Here is an 18,483-nt window from a genome sequence, read left to right on the forward strand (position 1 = left end):
TTTTAGATAAGTCCCATCTATGCCTATTTTGTTAAGCGTTCTTATCATAAAAGGGTGTTTAATTTTGTCAAATTTTGCTTTTTCTGTGTCTATTGAGAGGATCATATGGTCTTTGTTTTTGCTTCTATTTATGTGGTGAATTACATTTATAGATTTGCATATGTTGAACCATCCCTGCATCTCTGGCATGAAGCCCACTTGGTCCTGATAGATTATTTTTTTGATAGGCACCTGAATTCAGTTTGCTAGGATTTTGTTGAGGATTTTTACATCTATATTCATAAGGGATATTGGTCTGTAGTTTTCTTTTTTTGTTGAGTTTCTTCCTGGTTTGGTATCAGGGTTTTGTTGGCTTCATAAAATGTGTTGAGGAGGATTCCTTCCTTCTTAATGTTGTGGAATAATTTCTGGAGGATAGGTACCAGTTCTTATTTGTAGGTCTGGTAAAATTTGGGTATGAAACCATCTAGTCTGGGACTTTTCTTTTTAGGAAGTTTTTAAATTGTTGTTTCAATTTTGGTACTTGATATTGGTCTGTTCAGAAATTCTATTTCTTCCTGATTGAGCCTACAGAGGCACTGTGTGTTTCTAAGAATTTGTCCATTTCCTCCACATTTTCCAGTTAATGTGCATCTAGATTTTATACTATTCATAGGTGATATTTTGTATTTCCGTGGCATCAGTTGTAATTTCTCCTTTTTCATTCCTGATGAAGCTTATTAGAATTCTTTCTTTTCTGCCTCTCATTAATCTAGCCAGAGGTGTGCCAATTTTATTTTTTCAAAGAACCAACTTTTTCTTTTATTAATTTTCCATATAGTTTTTCATTATCAATTTCATTTAGTTCTGCTCTCATCTTGGTCATTTCTTTTCTTCTGCTGGATTTGGGGTAAGTTTGTTCATCCTTTGCCAGTTTTTTGAGATGATTCATTAGATTTTTCATTTGTGATCTTCTGTCTTTTGGATGTAGGCATTTATGGATATAAATTTTCCTCTCAGGACTGCTTTAGCTGTGTCCCACAGATTTTGATAACTTGTGTCTCCTTTATCATTTAGTTCAAAGAATCTTTTGATTTCCATCTTGATTTCCTCGTTTATGAAGTGATCATTCAGTAGAAGGTTTTTTAGTTTCCATGACTTTGTGTAGAAATGAGAACTCCTGTTAGGATTAATTTCTACATTTATTCCATTGTGGTCTGAAAAGATACATGGTATAATTTCTATTTTTTTTTTAATTGTTTGAGACATGCTTTGTGTCCGAGGATATGGTTAATCTTAGAGAATGACCCATGAGCTGATGAGAAGAACGTATATTCAGTGGTTTGGGGATAGAATGTCCTGGAAATGTCAGTCAGGCCCATTTGTTCTAGAGTTCCCCTTAAGTTCATTATTTCTTTATTGGTTTTCTGTTTGGACTATCTGTCCTGTGCTGTCAGTGGGGTGTTAAAGACTCCAACTATTATGGTGTTGGTGTTTACCCATTTGTTTAGACCCAGTAGAGTTTGCTTTATGAATCTGGGTGCACAAAGATTGGGTGCATATATATTTAGAATTGTCATGTCTTCTTGTCGAACTGTACCCTTCACCATTATATAGTGACCTTCTTTGTCTTTTATTACTTTTGTTGATTTAAAAACTAAGTTATCTCTAATCAGCACCGCCACGCCAGCTTTCTTTTGCCTGAAATATTGTTCTCTACCCCTTTACCTTTAGTCTAACTGCATGCTTGCAGGTTAGATGTGTTTCCTGAAGGCAGCAGATACTTGACTTATATTCTTTTATCCATTCGGCCAGCCTATGTCTCTTGAGTGGGAGTCCAAGACATTCACATTTATTGAGGCAGATTTCTGTTCATTATGTTGGGTTGTTTTGTTGCTTTGTTGCTTTGTTTTCTCTCTTGAGCCATTGTGGTATCTGGGATTTGATCTTTAGCTTAGAGTAAATTTACATTCGTGAGCGTTTATTGTGCTGATCCATGGGTAACACTGTTTTGAGTACTTCTTAAAGGACTGGTCTTGTCTTGGTGAATTCCCTCAGTCTCTGCTCATCTGAGAATGTCTTGATTTCTCCTTCATATACAAAACTTAGTTTTGCAGGGAACAAGATTCTAGGCTGGGCATTATTCTGTTTCAGGAGAGTGAGAATGGGGCTCCAGTCTCTCCTTGCTTGTAAAGTTTCAGTGGAGAAGTCTGGCATTATCGGATTGGCTTTCCTTTGTATGTTACTTGCTTCTTTTGTCTTACAGCTCGTAGAAGGGCCTCTTTAGTTAATATACATATATAAAACTTAGTTTTGTGGAGCATAAGGTTCTAGGCTTGGCATTATTCTGTTTGAGAAGAGTGAGAATGGGGGCCCAGTCTCTTCTTGCTTGTAAAGTCTCAGTTGAGTAGTCTGATGTTATTCTTATGGGTTTTCCTTTGTAGGTTACCTGCTTCTTTCACCTTACAGCTTGTAGCAGGGCCTCTTTGGTGGTTATTTTGGTCAGTCTGATGACTATATGCTGTGGTGTCTTTATGTTTACATTGAATCTCCCAGGAGTCCTTTGAGGTTCTTGTATCTAGATATCCAGATTTTTAGCAAGGCCTGGGAAATTACCCTCTATTATATCCTCAAATAATGTATCCAACCCTTGTGTATTTTCTTCTTCACCCTCATGGATACCTATGATTCTCATGTTAGGCCTCTTTACATAATCCCAGATTTCTTGTAGGATTTGCTCTTTTATTTCTCTACATCTGTGACTGACTTATTTAATTGAAAAGTGTTATCTTCAATCCCTGAGATCCTTCTTCTGTTTGATCCACCCTGTTCTTGAGGCTTTCCACTGTGTTCTGTCATTCCTTGAATAAATTCTTCATTTCCAGAAGTTTGGTTTGGTTTTTCTTTAATATTTCAATTTCTTTAGTGAATTATTCTTCCAAGTCTGGGATTTGTGTGTGTGTGTGTGTGGTTTATTTGTGTTGGTTATCTATTCTTTCTTGTACATCATTGAGTTTTCTTACAATCCATGTTCGAAATTCATCTTCTGTCATTTTGATGTTCTGAATTTGGTTGCTGTTCATTGCTGGAGAGCTGGTGTTCCCCTTTGTGGGTGTGCTTTCCATTTGATTCTTGATACTTCCAGAGTTCTTTTGCTGATTCCTTCCCATCTAGATCAGCTGTTGCTTCTTACCTTTAGATTTTCATTTGAATAATGACAAGCCCTGCTTAGTGTCTGAGCCAGTAGGTGGTGTCTGTGGGTGACATTCAACCAAACCCTGTATGATGAGTCAGTAGATGCCCTTAAAGGGTGTGCAGAATGACCTCCTTGTCAGTAGGTGGTGCTTGCTGGGAGGAGCAGGCTGAAGCGTTGTTTTTGAGTCCTGTAACCAGCTCTTGTTCCTCTGGAGAGGCAGTCTTGTGCCTCAGGAAGTGAGTGGTTCCCTGGGACTTCCAAGTATGTCCTTATTCTCCACCTCAGTGGAGGCAGGTGGGGGAGTGAGTCTGGGCAGATCTGAGTTGGGTGGGCCTACCCTCAAGCACCACAAATGCTGTTAGAAGGGGTCAAAGGTCTGTTCTTTGCTTCTGGGCAAATCTGCCAGGGAGGGGCTGAAATGGCCCCACTCAGCCAAAAAGTCTGAGTTTGGGGGTGGGGCTGTCTGAGACCTGCAGTCTGGAGCAGGCCTCACTCCTTTCCACCCTCCCCTATTCCACAGTTTCTCCCAGGTCTCTGCCAATAGGCAGGACTTCCAGCCAGTGGATTTCCTCTGGCTATGATGCTATCCAGGAGGGTCCCTGCCCAGGATCTCAGTCTGAGCTGGGTGTATTGCCCTCCTGTGAGAGGAGGGTTGCCCCTCAACCATGCTGATCTGCCCCTGAAAGCATACACACATGAGTGGGCTCATTCACAAATACCCCTTTTATGCCCCGGGGCAATGAAATCAAGTCCTGGGTGTATGGGATCTGATCTGCAGGCCTGTCCCCTGGGCCCCAGAGATCAATCCCTGACCCTTCCAGGGAGAGAACTGCTGGTCTTAAGACACCCACAGGGTGCCCAAGCTGGATCAATGTCTTTCTGCCTTGGGATTTGCCCTGCTTGCCTGGCATCACCAGGCAAGCAGCACCTGGGAAGGCTGACGGATAGGGAGCTCACAGTCTGAGTACCCTCAGTCTGCTGTAGGGCCCCAACAGGAAAGGTCCTGTTTCCTACAGATGCCTCCAGGTGGTGGCTAAACTGTCTCTCTCACGACCGAGGGTAGCAAGGGGAAGGGGAGAAGGAAGCAATATGGCGCCTGCTGATAGGCTCGAGTCTGCGAGCGGGAGGCATCCTACAGGAGCTGGGAGCCTGGTGCCCTGTCTGCAAGAGGCCACTGCTCCCTGGCAGTGGCCATCTCTGGGATGATGTGAGCAGATCTCTCCAACTGCCCAAGAGCCCACAAGCAATCCGAGATGCAATCCGAGGGAGGGGAAATTTAACTACTCCACCTACCTTTGTTGCTAGTCTCCAAGCCTCTCGGGGGCCTTTCTCCTTCCAGTTCTCTGCAACTTCTTCCCATGGAGTCTCCTGTGTATTCAGCACTCTTCCTTCTGCCCTTATCTGATCTGTGTTTGTCTGCCTATCTTTTTTTTTTTTTTACTTTCTTCTAAAATCTGTCTTTCTTGCAGTGACATACTCTGGTTGGCAGTTTTTCTTGTCCACCATCTTTCCTAAGCCTGTAGGCAAATAGTTTTAGAAGACACAGACAGCACTAACCAGACAGATAAATCATAAATTGGACTTTATTGGGATTAAAAACTTACTCTCCAAAATAAAATATTAAAAAATTAAAATGTAAATTATAGATTGGGAGAAAAAAATCATAGTATGTGTATCTGACAAAAGACCTATACCCAGAGTATGTAACTATATAACATATATATTTCATATATAGTTACATAAATATGTATATATACACACAGTATATTTATATACAGTATACCTATACTATGTGTGTGTATATGAGATATTCCAATATATCCCATATATAGGCATGTAGAAATATATATATATACACACACAGATGGACATACACACAGCAGCAGCAGCCCAATTTATCTGGAAAATGGGAACTAGAACATTTCTGTATAGGTTATGAGGATAAATAAGATGTGAAATTGCTTTGTAAATAAGAAATTACTGGATAAATACTATCTACCAGAATAGTAGTTGGGAACTAGAGGGCTACAAGCCTATTCATACTAGGGGACCACAAGAACCTTAGGGAGAGGAAATATTCCTACAGAAAATAGGACATTTAATATCAGCCATGAGATAAGAGACACAGTAAATGGGACACAGAATGAAAATTGGAGGAACTGGGTGAGGAGCAAAACATCAGTCTGCAGAATTCATGGAAGACATTTGGTGGGGCTTCTTATTGAGAACCTCGTGGAATTCTATATGTGCAAAGTTTCCTTCTATGCATGTTGTTGGAGGAGGAGAGATGCATGTTTGTAATGTATTTATTAATAGGGAGCAGATGGGATTCTAAACACCAGGTCTCACAGCTAAAAACCGAGCTAGCACCATGGACTTTCACTATCAGATGCTGGCCTGAGCCATAGAGCTGGGAACAGTGACAGAGCTCCCTGATACACCGCTGCTACTGGAGATCCAGACATGTCTCCCTACATTCATCCGTCTGTCCCCTCCCCCTCAGACTCCCTACCTTGGGGCCCTCTTTGCCCTAGCACTTAGAGAGTCTTGGAGCTCTGCAGTCAGAAGGAATCTTGCCCTACAGCGGGTCGTATGGCCTTCGTATTCCCAGCAGGTGACTGAAGCCCATACTGCTCAAGCCATCAGCCGAAATTCCCATGACAGTTGAACAGCAGAGCTGGCATGCCAGCCCACATGTCCTGACTGCAGTCTGCGCTTTTTCCTTTTTCCTATGAAACAATCACACCAACCACTCTATCCTGCTTGTGCAAGGGACTGACCAGCAATTTAAGGGCTAAGGAAAACTTTTATAACAGCACCTGCTCCTTGGGGAGGGTGTCTGGAGCTTCTTGTTCAGTAGGCTGAAGAAAGATGTCTGGACCTTCCTCCCTGTTCTACCACGTGCAGCCAGGAGGCAACCTTGAGTAACAAAATGTATCTGTGAACAAGAAAGCTCACAGGACAAGAAAGTGACTGTAGGACAAGCTGATGTCTGCCCAGCATCCTTCAGGGAAGTCACCACTGAGTTAGCTTTTAGTGGGGTCAGCCTCCTCATCTGACAAGAATAACAGATGGACTTATTTGGGGGTGCTGCATGTGGCTACACAGGTGTTTATTCAAGAAAGCTGATACATATGGGGGTGTAGCTCAAGGGTGGGGCATTTGGCTTCAGGTCAAGCAGGTTCAAATCCAGGGGTTTCTCTTTTTCCCTCAGCTTTTGTAACCCAACCTTGGCGTGGAATTCCACCTTGATTTCCCTTTCAGGATACAGAGTCCACCTGGAAGGAAGAAAGGACCCAGGCCTGGTTGAGTCAACCATGGAACATGGATTGTTTCAAACTGTCTTCCCTGTGTTGACTTCATTCTACCTGCTTGGCCTCTGCAGGCTTTCACCTTTCACCTGTGCATTTCACCTTTTAGTGTGGCAGTACTGCCTCCCCAGCCCAATTGCCATGTGTGTCAGAGACTGTCAGGCCTTTCAATCCAATCCGCCTTTCAAAGTGGGTGAGGAGAGGGATTTTCCAATTGCTCCCACTGTCCTGCATGTATGTGTGTGTGTGTGTGTGTATTTGTGTGACCCTGCAAAGCAAAGTTGGCAGAATTTTGTAATGGGTTGTATGAGGTGTAGGAAAGATCTATAAGACATAGAAGCTGTTGGTGACTGGACAAGAGAAAATCCAGTGGAGCAGGATTGCAGGAGTGCAGCAACCTGATTGAAATGGGCTGAAGAAAGAACGGAAGGAGTGGAATTGTAGACTGTGGGTAGACACGTTTCTTTTAAGGAGTTTTTCTGCAAACAGAAGCAGAGAAATGTGGTAGTAGTCAGGGGGAGGCCAGGGATTGGAGAATTTTGTTGCTGAGAGACATAACAGGAAAATGTTTATACAATAATGGGACTGATGGGGCGGTGAAGGGGGGGAAGAAGAAAATTAATGACGCAAAAGGAAGAGGGTTAAGAGCAAAAAGATAATCCAATTAAAAAATGACAAAGGATTTGAATAGACATTTCTCCAAAGTAGATATACAAATGTCCAACAAGCACATGAGAAGACGCTCAACATCATTAGTTACTAGGGAAATACAAAGTAAACCCACAGTGAGACACCACTTCGCATTCACTATGACAAGTAAGGACACTGTGCATTGCTGGTGGGAGCGTAAAATGGTGCCATCACTATGGAAAATTGTTTGGCAGTTCCTCAAAGAGTTAAACATAGACTTACCATATGCCCCAGCACCTCCTCTTCTAGGTATATATGTGAAAGAGTTGAAAATAGGGACTCAAGCACATACTGACTTGTGAATGCTCAGGGTAGCAATACTCACAGTGGCCAAAAGGTGGAGACCAGCCAAATAAACGTCCGTCCGTCCATGAATGAATGAATACGTAGCTGTGGTACATGCATGCAATGGAGTATTACTCAGCCATAAAAAGGAATGAAGTACTCACACATGCCACCACGTGGGTGAAACTTGAAAACATCATGCTAAGGAAGAGAAGCCAGACACACAGAAATCACATATTGTGTGATTTCTTTTATGTGAAATATCCAGAATAGGTAAATCCATAGAGACAAAAGGTAGATTAATACTTTCCTGAAGATAGGAGGAGAGAGAATGGGAATTAATTAAGGTAATTAATGGGTATAAGGTGTTCTTCTGGGATGATGAGAAAGTTTTGAAACTAGAGAGAGGTGGTGATTGCACAACATTGTGAGTGCACTAAATGCCACTGAATCGCACACTTTAAAATGGTTGTTTGTTATGTGAATTGCATCAGTTGCACGAAAAGAGGGAGAGGGTTACTGAATAGATGTCTCTGACCAGCCAGAGGAGCGAGGATGCAGCATACAAGCGGGGGGTTGGCCTTGGCGAGGAACACAGACCATTCACCCATGGTGACCGAGGGGGAGGCAGGGTGGATGGGCTCAGATCCTGGGAAGTGGGCAGACGTCCTGGTAGAGGCCTGTGGACGGCTTCTCATCTTGCCTCTATTTTCTCAGTGAAGTCGGAAGCAAGTTGACGATGGGAGAGGAGCTGTTGAGGGTTCGGAGAGACGAGAAAGCATGAAATATTCATCTAAGAGAGTGGGAAAGTCACTGGACCAGCGACTGACCAGCAGGCAGCAGGAAGAGCCTACTTGAGCTTGCTGGTCACGAGTCTGAAGTGAGAACAGTCAGTGCTGTTGTGTTTTGCTCCAGCCACAATGGGCTGGCAAGTGTGGGCGCACAGCAGGTGGAGAGACTGACTAACCAGGGTTGATTTATTGCTGGGCACATACAATAAAGGACAAAGACATTGAGGGAGTATGCAAGTAAGTGGTTATGACAATGTACAATGGCATCTGAGCTGAATGCAGAACTGAAAAGCATGAGTGGAGAAGGACAGTGATGAGGCACAGGAGGTGTGGGTGTTGCAACACAGGTGAAATGGTATTTATTAGACTCTCTTAGAAGCTGAGGGGGTATAGCTCAGGGGTAGAGCATTTGACTGCAGATCAAGAGGTCCCTGGTTCAAATCCAGGTGCCCCCTGGAGCTCACTTTTAGTACCTCAACAAACACCAAATGGCACCTTCAGAATGCCTCATGTCATCTGGCAGATTGAGGGGAAGTTGGTGGGAAGGAAGCAGAGAGTGGGTGGGAAAGAATCTAGTCCTCTCCTGGGCTGGGGCAATGCAAAGTCCCGGAACTATTATAGAAGCATGGATCTAGCCATGAGCATGTTATTAAGGTGATGTGTGGATTCAGGCAGGCCTTTTATTGTAGTCTTCTTTTTCCTTTTCTTTCAGGCATATAATATGCAAGTGCAGATCAAATTCAAAAGTTGCGGCTAGGCGCGCTCATGCCTGTAATCCTAGCACTCTGGGAGGCCGAGGCGGGCGGATTGCTCGAGGTCAGGAGTTCGAAACCAGCCTGAGCAAGAGCGAGACCCCGTCTCTACTATAAATAGAAAGAAATTAATTGGCCAACTAACATATATAGAAAAAATTAGCTAGGCATGGTGGTGCATGCCTGTAGTCCTAGCTACCCGGGAGGCTGAGGCAGGAAGATTGCTTGACCCCAGGAGTTTGAGGTTGCTCTGAGCTAGGCTAACGCCACGATGCTCACTCTAGCCTGGGCAACAAAGCGAGACTCTGTCTCAAAAAAAAAAAAAAAAAAAAAAAAGTTGCCAAATGTGTCTGAGCACCGGAATTACCTGGAAGTGTGATTAAATATACAGATTTTCTGGGTCCCATCTCCAGAGATGCTGATTTGCAGGGGAGACAGACACTCACACAAGTGAAGGGAAACAACCTTATTCCTTAGAGCTGGGCAGCAAGGGATAACGAAGCCAGGATGTACGGTGAGCTGGTGCCCCAAGGCTCAGGAAAGCCGCCCAGGGCAGATGGAAGCTCGTTTACATGTACCCTACTTCACACCACAGCTGGGGGACCCAGAAATTCCTGCACTCCCAGTTTTCTACCCTAGGGATGTTGTAATCACTGGACTAAAGCATCGCAGGACATCGTGTTCTACATGCGACACAGCAGAGCCCAGGTTCTTCCTGACAGTTTCTCCTTATCTTGGGATATCCATTCCCAGCACTTTCAATAGTTATTCTTTTTTTTTTTTTTTTTTTTTGAGACAGAGTCTCGCTTTGTTGCCCAGGCTAGAGTGAGTGCCGTGGCGTCAGCCTAGCTCACAGCAACCTCAAACTCCTGGGCTCAAGTGATCCTTCTGCCTCAGCCTCCCGGGTAGCTGGGACTACAGGCATGCGCCACCATGCCCGGCTAATTTTTTATATATATATCAGTTGGCCAATTAATTTCTTTCTATTTATAGTAGAGACGGGGTCTCACTCTTGCTCAGGCTGGTTTTGAACTCCTGACCTTGAGCAATCCGCCCGCCTCGGCCTCCCAAGAGCTAGGATTACAGGCGTGAGCCACAGCGCCCGGCCTCAATAGTTATTCTGAGAACTACAAGCAAGAAAAGGGGGAGCCCTGGGTGGGCCAAGGCCATCCAGGGACTGGTCTGTACCCCTGTGCCGGGTCATTCTAACAGCCTTTCTAGAATAACTCCAGTGGCCTTCCAAGCTGATGCCTCTGCCACTGAGGACAGGAGAGGCAGCAGGGCTGGGCCAGGGAGAGGAGGTCGGGTGTGGTGGAAGGAGAGGGAGAGTAGGACTGAGTGTAGCCTGCAGTAGGGCTGTCCCCACCAGCCAGCCAGGAAGAAACCCAGGCATTGATGAGGCTGCACGGGGCTTATTAGAAGCAGTTACAAGTGAGGGGTGTGGCTGAGGGTACAGCATTTGCCTGCAGGTCAAGTAGTGTCTGGGTCAAATCCATGCACCTCCCACCCTCCTGCAGTTTTCCACTTACCAAACAAATACATGCATTTTCATCTCTGGGTTCTGTGGACTGGAGTCTTCCTGCAAGGAAAGAAGACAGGACAGTCTAGAGCTTTGTCTAACAGCCCCTAGATTCCTGCAGCCCCAGGCTGACACTTTCCCCTTATTAACTCTATCCTCAGAGCCTGACAGCTTGCGGTACCCACGGCCTCTGATCCCCTCGAGGTGTGGGGGACTGGACTCCTCTTGAACCCTCACCCCCAGGGGCTGCCTAACATAGGGCCTTGCCTGGAGCAGGCGGTGGCTGTCGTGCTCCACCATAAGCCACTCCGGCAGGGTGTGCGGAGTGAGTGGAGGAGGCAGCGAGAACGGCCCCTGAACAGCTTGACTGCCAGGAAGTGGCAGTTACACATGGGGCCTGCAGGCCACATTCAGCCAGGAGGCCCCAGGCCACCCCTGGGACTGTTTCCCTGCCCAGAGTTCACACATGGACCCCATCATCCGCTTGGAAATGCACCCAAAACGTCTGTTTCTGGTGGGAGCAGCGGAGACCCCCAGTGCCCAGGGGGCTGAGTGAGCTGGAGTGTTTTCTCAGGGAGGTAAACCAGGTGAGCTGCTCACTGCTGACGGAGGGAATCTGGGAGAAAGACGGGCGACGCAGTGGTTTCTCTTCCATCCTAAGTAGTGCTCAGCTATTCCTCCTGGCAGCTTCCAGCTGGTGGTTGCTTGTCCTTGGCGAGCATTCTGATTTGAGGTCAATAAAACCACAGCACTACCAGTAGGGGCTTCTATTCAATTCATTCCTGCAGGCGTGTGGGTTGACTGCCCTGTTTTATGCCACTGGAAATCTTTGGGACGCAGGAGACCTCTCTTACCCACATGTCTCCCTGTGTTCCCCATTTGAACTCTCCATAGACTCAAAGGCAACAACAATAGCTAAAACCAAAAATCTGGAACCAACCCTGCTTAATCCCTGGCAGACTTATCCACCCCACCCCCAACAAGGGTATAATAATAGTCAATAATCATATAATCGTGGCTGGGTGTGGTGGCTCACGCCTGTAATCCTAGCACTCTGGGAGGCCCAGGCAGGAGGATTGCTTGAGCTCAGGAGTTCGAGACCAGCCTGAGCAAGAGCCAGACCCCATCTCTACTACAAACAGAAAAATTAGCCAGGTGTGACAGCCCAGACCTCTAGTCCCAGCTACTCAGGGGGCTGAGGCAGGAGAATCACTTGAGCCCAGGAGTTGGAGGTTGCAGTGAGCTATGATGACCCCACTGTACTCTAGCCTGGGCAACAGAGTGAGTCAGTCTCTCTCTCTCTCTCCATATATATATATATATATATATATATATACATACATACATATATATATGTATAATTGTAGCTGCAACCTGCATATTCCCATAAAATATTAGCTTAAGAGACAAATACCATTATATTTTATGGGCAAATCAATTCCTTTGCAAGTTTTAAAGAGTGAGGAAGGTGGGAGCCCCATGCAGGGAGCCTGGCCAGGCTCTTGCACAAGTACAGCAGGAGCAAGGCCGATAGAGAAGGAGCACGAGCAGGGCCGCCCATAGTCAGGTGCCCCCTACCTGGCTACAGTGCCAGAGCCGGTGCTGTGCCTGAGGACAAGGAGCCCAGGAGCTGGGCGGGGAGGGAGGGGAAGGGGTGCAGGCAGCAGGCCAAGAGCAGAAGGGCTTTATAGCCACGCTTAGAATTGGTTCTGTGCACTGTGCTCAGGGCTGCCCTCCATCCTTTCTCAGCCCTCCAGGTTTTCTTTCTCCCCCAGGCCCTCTGCATCCACTGTCTTCTGTCACAGGGGCACTCGCTGGTTGGCTCCCCACCAGCACCTGCCCTGCACCCTCCCTTCTGCCCTACTTCACCTGGGTCACCTGCTCTCTAGGTCCCATCCGGGAAGGGGAGCCTCCTAGACCAACACCTTCACCCCCATGCACAGCTTAGGAGGAGGCCTGTGGGGCTGAGGCAGCCCAGCACGTGGGCACCGACTTTCCTCCACAGGCCCTCAGGCCAGGGAGAAGCGGCGTCTGCTCTAGGCAAGCCTCTCTGATCCAGCCTGGTGGGAAAGAGCAGAGCACTGCACCCGAGCTCACCGCCCTTTCTCCTTTGGAGGAGCACTGGGTGATACAATTTAATTTACTTTTATTTTTCTGAGGGCCCAGAACACACAAATTTCTTTTTGCAGTAAGCCCCGAGTCTCTGGGAAGCTGCATTCATTGGGACTTTACAGCAACAGATGGGATTTGAAGGCCTCTTAGCTTGCACTCAGCTATGCACCCTGGACCTGCTCTGGCCACGTCGTATCTCTGACCTCAAAGCTGGGCCCGGGCTCTTGCTGCCTGTCGCTCCTGCATCACTCTCGCAGAGTGGCTCGGTTACTAGCAGGCCTGCCCCATGGCTAAAGGCCTCCTTACTCCCCTTCCAGCCCCCTTCTCTGGCCACTTCAGCAGGACTTCTGAAGCCTGAAGTCCTTGGCCTCCTGGAGGGAGGGTGGATGGAGAAGTGAGAACCACTTCCCCAGATTGCATCTGGGATCCTCTGGTACCCAGGGAGCTACAGTAATTTGGAAGTAAGCTCGCCCTCTGAGAATTTGGCAGTTGGGGCCCTCCGCACCTGTGCTGCTGAAGGAGACCTAGCACGAGCCTACATTTAATCAAGATGATGGGGCATCTTCTGGACTAAATATGACCACTGGGAACTGTGATCTATGGAAAGTTGTGGTTGGCTAGAAACATATACGAAGGGGGAAGGTATGGTGACTTTGTGTTGCTCCATCCTAGGAGGACCTGAGTGACCCCGGGATGGGGCCTGCTGTGGGCCAGGCGGAGGCCGGGGGCTCTGGCCCTGCCGGGGTGAGCGCTCCAGAGTCTGCACAGCCACCTCTGGCCCCACGTCAGCTCACCACGGGCTCTCCTGCCTGTCCCGATGTGAGGAGGGGAGCCCTGATTAGAGAGGTGAATAGTCCTGTCATCGGGAAGACCTAGAGTTACGAAATAATGTTCAGTTTTTGAAATTGTGGCTTTGGGGAGTGGGGTAAGAAATCAAACACCACAGAAAGTCTGCCTAGGGGCCTCACCTCAGTGGGCAGCCAGTCCCCACCCTGACGACATCACTGCTGGTCACTCTGAATACAGCATCTCAGGCTCCTTCCCAGGTGGGGGTGTGTGGTGAAAATGAAACAGGAGACATGGACTTTTCCTGGGGATCCAGAAATAATCAGGTACCTGGGGCGTATGGGGCCTGGGCTGTGGCTCTTGCCAACACCGACAAAGCTTTAGGACTCGGGCACAGGCCACCCCTTCCCCAACAGGAGCCCACTGATTCCCTCCTGGTCAGGGGCTTGATTGCTCCTCTACAAACTTCTGCACCACCTCCCTCGTGGTGTCTGCTCACTAACCACTTCAACATATCCATATCTTTCTGGCCATTCTTTGTACATCTTTTCAGCTTTCTCTTCTGCTGTGAGCTCCTCTTCTCCTTCTCCATGTCTGTTGTGTTAAGCATCTTGAGAAGAGAGAATAGGATGAGTCATTATCTCTGTGTGGGCAGAACTGCAGGTTACTGGTCCACCTCTTTATTGGCTGGGAAGGGAGGGAAACTTCAAAGAAACTAATTAATATCCTGAGAGGAATATGAGAGAATATTTCATCTATGAAACAAGAAGAGGATGCTACATAAAAAAGGGTCAGCAACTCTTAGAAATCAAGAAAAAAAGGCTAGAAGAAATAAAAAATTAAATAGACAGTTTGAAGATAAAGTTGAGGCAGTTTCCCAGAAAGTAAAACAAAACAAAAAGACGAAGGAAGAGATACTACAAGTAAAAGTAATAAACATACAAGTTGAAACAGGGATGTATAAAAACCAATTAATACAAGTTCCAGAAAGAGAAAATGATGGGGGCACATTATACTAGAAAATTACTCTCCATGAAAGGACATGGGTATCACCTAGAAAAGATCTTCTTTTTTTTTTTTTTTTTTTTTTTGAGACAGAGTCTCACTTTGTTGCCCAGGCTAGAGTGAGTGCCGTGGCGTCAGCCTGGCTCACAGCAACCTCAATCTCCGGGGCTCAGCGATCCTACTGCCTCAGCCTCCCGAGTAGCTGGGACTACAGGCATGCGCCACCATGCCCGGCTAATTTTTTGTATATATATTTTTAGTTGGTCAATTAATTTATTTCTATTTTTGGTAGAGATGGGGTCTCGCTCAGGCTGGTTTCGAACTCCTGACCTTGAGCAATCCGCCCGCCTCGGCCTCCCAAAGTGCTAGGATTACAGGCGTGAGCCACCACGCCCGGCCAGAAAAGATCTTCTGAGTACCCAACATAACACATGAAAACACGATCCTCACGTAGTGTCATTACAGACAAAACACAAGATCTTAAAAGCTTAAAGAGTGAAAGAATCAGGTAGGAATCACAGTGGCATATGACTTCTCAATGGCAATACTAGACATTAGAAGACATTAGGAGAAAGCTTTTACAACATGAAGGACTATGACTTGTAACTAGAAATCTATGCCCGTGCAGACTACTAGTCAAGCGTGTGGGGAGAATTATAGACATTTTCAGGCATGCAAAGTCTCAAAAAATTTACTTCCACTTGCCATCTGCAGAAAGCAATGGGAGGAGGCCCTCTGCCAGAGTGGGGCAAATTAAGAAACACACAGGACGTGGAATCCAGGAAAGGTGTCCTCCCCCGTGGGAGAGAGAGGTGGAAAGGAGGAACTGGTGAGGGTGAAGGAAGCCCCGGGGCCTCTGTGCAGCAGGCTTTCCGGGGCGACCAGAGCAGAGAGAGTAGGAAGGTGGAGAGCTACTGGAAAACAAGGAGTGGAAATATTACATATCTGATAGGTTTCACAGCGTGCAAAATCATTTTGATAGGCATTTTATGGAGCAATTAAAGGTTGTGAAAAGTCTTAGATATTCAAAGAAAACTAAGTGGTTGAAAACATGAGGCTATCACTAACTCCAGGAAAAACAAAAAGTTCTACCAGAACTCTTAGTTCTACTTAGCACTACATAGATCAGCCATGCACACTCATAACTGGTCATAATGATAAAAATGTGGAAACTAAAGAAAAACAAGTAGAAAGTATATATACAGTATTTTACCTCAAAAGCTGAGATATACAGTAAACATATTGGAAAACTGAGAAGAAGGCACATGAGTTATAAACCTCATCTACAGAAGTTAAGTCAGTTGATGTTGAAATCTGATTAAATTAGGCATAGACTATTATGACATATTTATATTATTAATATTTAAAACCAAAGAGGCAAACAGACTAGAAGAAACAGCCAAAAAAGTGAAGAGTGGCTGCCTCTGGATGACAGGAGGGAAATACAAAGGATTGAGGTTTTTTAATTATAAGCTTTAAACACAATATTTAGCTTTTAAAAGTAATTGTACAAGATACTTTGATAAAAACAAAAATATACATAACATTAAAAACATCCATGTACTATGGATGGAGGAGTACTCCATTCATGGAGTATCCATGTACTATGGAGTATCCATACTCATTCAGGAGTATCCATGTACTATGAATGGAGGAGAAAGCTCAGGGCAGAGCTTTCTACTGCAGTGCTAGAGCTCCCTGGCCCAAATCCAGAGGCACCATGTGTCCTCCCCACACAGAGACAACATGGCACCATGCACCACTCCCTGATCCAAGCCAGGGCCTGGGAAGTTCACCAACTACCCCAACCATTTAATGCACAGAGTTTAACGTACAGATTCACAGACTGAGTGCTATCTTCAGATGTAGGTACTGCATCTTTCATGAAAGAGGTTGGGCAAGATCTCTTCAAATTGCTATTTTGTAGTGTATAACAAGAGGCATGTACATCCTAGATGCTGTTCCAGTGTAAATTTCATTGCTTCTCCCAGCCATTGCTGTCACCACAGACTGAGGAAAAGAGGCGAGATATGTAGGTCTGTGAGTAGGGGGTAGGGTTTGGGGACCCAGAGGTTTGGGGAAGGACCTTTCTGGTTGACTTTGTGGAAGAATCAGATGCTGGTCTTACCAATGCTCTAGAAAGAAGTAGAAACTTCCAATGTGCTATATTTAGTGCTGAGTGTGACTATAAAGGTGAAAGGTGCTTATTAGACACATACAATAAGCAGGGGGGTATAGCTCAGGGGTAGAGCATTTGACTGCAGATCAAGAGGTCCCTGGTTCAAATCCAGGTGCCCCCTGCCACAGTTTTTCTCCACACAGAAGCTGTTGGTCATATTTGAGTTTCTTTTCATCCATTCCAATCATGATTCTCCCTGGAACTAGAAGCGATAGGTCAGCCCTTGCACGGCTACAATCTGGATGGATAACCTCTTCCAATCTCTTCCTGCACTAGTACTGTGGGCATCTCATATTCATGGTGTCTGCCTCCCCTGTGCCTCCTGCATGTATGTAATTTCTCAAACTTACTGGATTCTCAAATAGAAGGCAGGGGCTGTTTTGCAGAATCCTTCTGGGTTTTTACAAGGCAGACTTGCAGGAACAGTGAATGGTAACCTTGTTATCACCCTCTCCCACTTCCCACTGAAGCAGTTTGGTTCCCTGGAGTTGTGGCCAGACCTAGGGAGACACATGGCAGCATCCAGGTGCTTCCCACCGTGTGGACATTTCCTCTGGGGAACCGACTTCTCCCGCACCAGTGCTCACTCATACACCTGCCTCAACCTCCCAGGCAAAGCCTGGCTTATCTACTCTAACAAGGTAGATGGGGGTCTGCAGTGCTGTTCCTACAGACCGTGACTTGTGGAGCTCTGTGTCAGCATCTGAATTATAGGCCACTCTGTCTTCACTGAAGGAGGACGGGCAAGGGCCTGGGAACCCAGGAAGGAACCTGTGGATGCTTCTGGCAATTGTTGGCCAGCTCTTGGACTAACCCAGAAAGGCCATGGGAAATGGGCTGGGGTTCTGCAGGCAGCTTCTCTCTCTTCTTCCTGCTGATGACTCCACCCAGGGCAGGCCTGGAAAACTGCTGAGCTGGGGGAAAGTTTCTTGCTAGGAGTCAGGTCTGGCACGTTCCAGAAAGTAAGTCCTTGAAGGGAGCTATAATTTAATTATTCAGAGCTGAGTGTTTCCATACAGGTGAAATATATCAACCCCGTAATATGGTCATTGTGGGGGTATAGCTCAGGGGTAGAGCATTTGACTGCAGATCAAGAGGTCCCTGGTTCAAATCCAGGTGCCCCCTTACTTATGTCAATGGAAAACACATACCCAGACTCACCCAGACTCAAAGGATATCTACCAGACCCAAAGGATATCTACAAGAAGGGAGAGGGCATGATGAGGCGTGCCTGACCTCCCTGTTCATGGCTAGCAATTCAGTTTTAGGGTATTCCCTTGGCCAAGAGGGGGCTCCATTCAGTCAGCTGGGGAGGAGCTTGAGATTTTATTTTAGTTCACACTTACCTGGAATTTTGGTAGCTAACTTCATCCATGTGCATCTCAGGTGGGCATGGGGCCACACTGATGTCCCTTTTATGCATTAGGTGGGCATGGACATGGGGCCACATTGATGTCCATTTTATGCGTTAAGTGGGCATGGACATGGGGGCACACTGATGTCCCTTTTATGTATTAGGTAGGCATGGACATGGGGTCACACTGATGTCCCTTTTATGTATTAGGTAGGCATGAACATAGGGCCACACTGATGTTCCTTGCATGTGTTTGGGGTTTACCTCTTCAATCCCATTATAATCACCCAAATGCCATAAAGCCTGACCTGCCTTGGGATCTTCACCTTATTAGTACATTGTACACACAGCAGGTCTTAGCAAGTGCTCGGTGGATAGCCCTTCCAACCTCCCTGTGCCACGGCTCCATGCTTCCATCCCATGTCTCCGTCAGGGAGAAATGGTGCTTGGTTTGGTCCAGGATCAGCCACTGAGTGATAAGCTGCATTTCTGAATTCCCAGATTCCCCACTGGTAGGCTAAAGT

The 18,483-nt window shown here is 46.3% G+C and overlaps 3 non-coding genes across 3 annotated transcripts; all 3 read left to right on the top strand.

Moving 5' to 3' along the window:
• Positions 1-8,635: 8,635 nt before the first annotated feature.
• TRNAC-GCA (transfer RNA cysteine (anticodon GCA)) lies at positions 8,636-8,707 on the top strand. Its single transcript has one exon. It is a non-coding gene; the product is annotated as a tRNA-Cys (tRNA).
• Positions 8,708-16,654: 7,947 nt separating this feature from the next.
• On the top strand, positions 16,655-16,726 carry TRNAC-GCA (transfer RNA cysteine (anticodon GCA)). The gene has a single exon. It is a non-coding gene; the product is annotated as a tRNA-Cys (tRNA).
• Positions 16,727-17,658: 932 nt separating this feature from the next.
• TRNAC-GCA (transfer RNA cysteine (anticodon GCA)) lies at positions 17,659-17,730 on the top strand. Its single transcript has one exon. It is a non-coding gene; the product is annotated as a tRNA-Cys (tRNA).
• Positions 17,731-18,483: the final 753 nt, after the last annotated feature.

Source organism: Microcebus murinus, chromosome 9 (assembly GCF_040939455.1).
Source record: "Microcebus murinus isolate Inina chromosome 9, M.murinus_Inina_mat1.0, whole genome shotgun sequence".
NCBI classification, from domain to species: domain Eukaryota; kingdom Metazoa; phylum Chordata; class Mammalia; order Primates; family Cheirogaleidae; genus Microcebus; species Microcebus murinus.